The sequence below is a fragment of the Amia ocellicauda genome, chromosome 8, assembly GCF_036373705.1.
Source record: "Amia ocellicauda isolate fAmiCal2 chromosome 8, fAmiCal2.hap1, whole genome shotgun sequence".
Classification (NCBI taxonomy): Eukaryota; Metazoa; Chordata; class Actinopteri; order Amiiformes; family Amiidae; genus Amia; species Amia ocellicauda.
Window position 1 is genome coordinate 8,145,001 of NC_089857.1, and position 4,083 is coordinate 8,149,083.

The 4,083-nt window shown below is 44.2% G+C and overlaps 4 non-coding genes across 4 annotated transcripts; all 4 read right to left on the bottom strand.

The window, feature by feature from the left end:
- Positions 1-313: 313 nt before the first annotated feature.
- On the bottom strand, positions 314-432 carry LOC136757861 (5S ribosomal RNA). The gene has a single exon (XR_010819677.1). It is a non-coding gene; the product is annotated as a 5S ribosomal RNA (ribosomal RNA).
- A 1,055-nt stretch (positions 433-1,487) lies between these two features.
- Positions 1,488-1,606, bottom strand: LOC136756219 (5S ribosomal RNA). The gene has a single exon (XR_010818318.1). It is a non-coding gene; the product is annotated as a 5S ribosomal RNA (ribosomal RNA).
- A 1,066-nt stretch (positions 1,607-2,672) lies between these two features.
- LOC136756988 (5S ribosomal RNA) lies at positions 2,673-2,791 on the bottom strand. The gene has a single exon (XR_010819037.1). It is a non-coding gene; the product is annotated as a 5S ribosomal RNA (ribosomal RNA).
- Positions 2,792-3,857: 1,066 nt separating this feature from the next.
- LOC136757862 (5S ribosomal RNA) lies at positions 3,858-3,976 on the bottom strand. The gene has a single exon (XR_010819678.1). It is a non-coding gene; the product is annotated as a 5S ribosomal RNA (ribosomal RNA).
- Between the last annotated feature and the right edge of the window lie 107 nt (positions 3,977-4,083).

Here is a 4,083-nt window from a genome sequence, read left to right on the forward strand (position 1 = left end):
GGGAATGGAACCGTGTGTGTTGAATGAGGCTCCTTGTGAGCACTGAACTTTGTCCGGTGGAGTTCCTTTTTGTGTTGCTGTAATTGTGTCATTTCTCGATGAGAAAGATTAGGCAACATTTAGTCACTTCTAGCCATGATGCTCAATTTATTTACGAATGTACCCTAGTTACTACGGACCGTTTACGTTGGAGAACAAGATCTATTGGATGCCTGTGTATTTGGGGAAGTCAAATCTGAAATAATGATGAAATTGCGTGTATCCAAAGTTAAAACTCGTGATTTGTCGCCCTCTGGTGTGTAAAAGATGCAAAAGCTTACAGCACCTGGTATTCCCAGGCGGTCTCCCATCCAAGTACTGACCAGGCCCGAGCCTGCTTAGCTTCCGAGATCGGACGAGATCGGGCGTATTCAGGCTAGTATGGCCGTAAGCCAGGGAGGCTGTCCCTGACGCTCTACTTAAAGGGAAGGCAATATCCGTTTCTGCCGTTCATACTTACAGTTGAACTGTCTCTCTACTCTAAAGCCCGGGACACACCAGCGCGCCGCAGACAGTCCCTGCTTACATGCCACATTGTGGCAACGTTGTGCGTTAGCTGGGGTGCCACACCAGACCGGAACTATTTTTTACAAAACGAACACATTGTCTTGATAAAACAGCTGTAATTGAGTGCCTGACACGCCAGTCAAGCTCAATCTTGAGAAGGTGTGCATTTCAGTAAGGATTTCAATTGACATGCAGTATGAAGCTGAAAGGAGGTTGCATCACTATGATGCATAACATTGCATGTATTGTATTTTCAAGTGTGTGCATTCATCCTGTTGTCATTTTGTTTTGAAAGCAGAAGAATCATTCAACAGGTTGCTGAGACAAATGTAAACCAGTAAAACATATGAAGAGAAACAAACCTTGAATATAAGTTCAGTTGTTTAAACATTTGACAAACTATGGTGAGGGGGTAAGAAAACACACAAATCCAGCAGCTCCTGTATTTCAATACACCAGAACCCAATATTATTGGCGAGTCGGGTAGTCCATCATCACAGTTCGAGGGCAGGCATCATTTCAGTAATTTCATCCCGTTGCATTCACATCCGTGCCTTGAATGAGATTGAATGTGATCTTTGCTCTCAAGTATGTTCCCAAGTTTTACACTTTCGTGCTTTGCATGAATGGGAATGGAACCGTGTGTGTTGAATGAGGCTCCTTGTGAGCACTGAACTTTGTCCGGTGGAGTTCCTTTTTGTGTTGCTGTAATTGTGTCATTTCTCGATGAGAAAGATTAGGCAACATTTAGTCACTTCTAGCCATGATGCTCAATTTATTTACGAATGTACCCTAGTTACTAGGGACCGTTTACGTTGGAGAACAAGATCTATTGTATGCCTGTGTATTTGGGGAAGTAAAATCTGAAATAATGATGAAATTGTGTGTATCCAAAGTTAAAACTCGTGATTTGTCGCCCTCTGGTGTGTAAAAGGTGCAAAAGCTTACAGCACCTGGTATTCCCAGGCGGTCTCCCATCCAAGTACTGACCAGGCCCGAGCCCGCTTGGCTTCCGAGATCGGATGAGATCGGGCGTATTCAGGCTAGTATGGCCGTAAGCCAGGGAGGCTGTCCCTGACGCTCTACTTAAAGGGAAGGCAATATCCGTTTCTGCCGTTCATACTTACAGTTGAACTGTCTCTCTACTCTAAAGCCCGGGACACACCAGCGCGCCGCAGCCAGTCCCTGCTAACACGCCACGTTGTGGCAACATTGTGGCAACGTTGTGCGTTAGCTGGGGTGCCACACCAGACCGGAACTATATATTACAAAACGAACACATTGTCTTGATAAAACAGCTGTGATTGAGTGCCTGACACGCCAGTCAAGCGCAATCTTGAGAAGGTGTGCATTTCAGTAAGGATTTCAATTGACATGCAGTATGAAACTGAAAGGAGGTTGCATCACTATGATGCATAACATTGCATGTATTGTATTTTCAAGTGTGTGCATTCATCCTGTTGTCATTTTGTTTTGAAAGCAGAAGAATCATTCAACAGGTTGCTGAGACAAATGTAAACCAGTAAAACATATGAAGAGAAACAAACCTTGAATATAAGTTCAGTTGTTTAAACATTTGACAAACTATGGTGAGGGGGTAAGAAAACACACAAATCCAGCAGCTCCTGTATTTCAATACACCAGAACCCAATATTATTGGCGAGTCGGGTAGTCCATCATCACAGTTCGAGGGCAGGCATCATTTCAGTAATTTCATCCCGTTGCATTCACATCCGTGCCTTGAATGAGATTGAATGTGATCTTTGCTCTCAAGTATGTTCCCAAGTTTTACACTTTCGTGCTTTGCATGAATGGGAATGGAACCGTGTGTGTTGAATGAGGCTCCTTGTGAGCACTGAACTTTGTCCGGTGGAGTTCCTTTTTGTGTTGCTGTAATTGTGTCATTTCTCGATGAGAAAGATTAGGCAACATTTAGTCACTTCTAGCCATGATGCTCAATTTATTTACGAATGTACCCTAGTTACTAGGGACCGTTTACGTTGGAGAACAAGATCTATTGTATGCCTGTGTATTTGGGGAAGTCAAATCTGAAATAATGATGAAATTGCGCGTATCCAAAGTTAAAAATCGTGATTTGTCGCCCTCTGGTGTGTAAAAGATGCAAAAGCTTACAGCACCTGGTATTCCCAGGCGCTCTCCCATCCAAGTACTGACCAGGCCCGAGCCTGCTTAGCTTCCGAGATCGGACGAGATCGGGCGTATTCAGGCTAGTATGGCCGTAAGCCAGGGAGGCTGTCCCTGACGCTCTACTTAAAGGGAAGGCAATATCCGTTTCTGCCGCTCATACTTGCAGTTGAACTGTCTCTCTACTCTAAAGCCCGGGACACACCAGCGCGCCGCAGCCAGTCCCTGCTAACACGCCACGTTGTGGCAACATTGTGGCAACGTTGTGCGTTAGCTGGGGTGCCACACCAGACCGGAACTATATATTACAAAACGAACACATTGTCTTGATAAAACAGCTGTAATTGAGTGCCTGACACGCCAGTCAAGCGCAATCTTGAGAAGGTGTGCATTTCAGTAAGGATTTCAATTGACATGCAGTATGAAACTGAAAGGAGGTTGCATCACTATGATGCATAACATTGCATGTATTGTATTTTCAAGTGTGTGCATTCATCCTGTTGTCATTTTGTTTTGAAAGCAGAAGAATCATTCAACAGGTTGCTGAGACAAATGTAAACCAGTAAAACATATGAAGAGAATCAAACCTTGAATATAAGTTCAGTTGTTTAAACATTTGACAAACTATGGTGAGGGGGTAAGAAAACACACAAATCCAGCAGCTCCTGTATTTCAATACACCAGAACCCAATATTATTGGCGAGTCGGGTAGTCCATCATCACAGTTCGAGGGCAGGCATCATTTCAGTAATTTCATCCCGTTGCATTCACATCCGTGCCTTGAATGAGATTGAATGTGATCTTTGCTCTCAAGTATGTTCCCAAGTTTTACACTTTCGTGCTTTGCATGAATGGGAATGGAACCGTGTGTGTTGAATGAGGCTCCTTGTGAGCACTGAACTTTGTCCGGTGGAGTTCCTTTTTGTGTTGCTGTAATTGTGTCATTTCTCGATGAGAAAGATTAGGCAACATTTAGTCACTTCTAGCCATGATGCTCAATTTATTTACGAATGTACCCTAGTTACTAGGGACCGTTTACGTTGGAGAACAAGATCTATTGTATGCCTGTGTATTTGGGGAAGTAAAATCTGAAATAATGATGAAATTGCGTGTATCCAAAGTTAAAACTCGTGATTTGTCGCCCTCTGGTGTGTAAAAGATGCAAAAGCTTACAGCACCTGGTATTCCCAGGCGGTCTCCCATCCAAGTACTGACCAGGCCCGAGCCTGCTTAGCTTCCGAGATCGGACGAGATCGGGCGTATTCAGGCTAGTATGGCCGTAAGCCAGGGAGGCTGTCCCTGACGCTCTACTTAAAGGGAAGGCAATATCCGTTTCTGCCGCTCATACTTGCAGTTGAACTGTCTCTCTACTCTAAAGTCCGGGACACACCA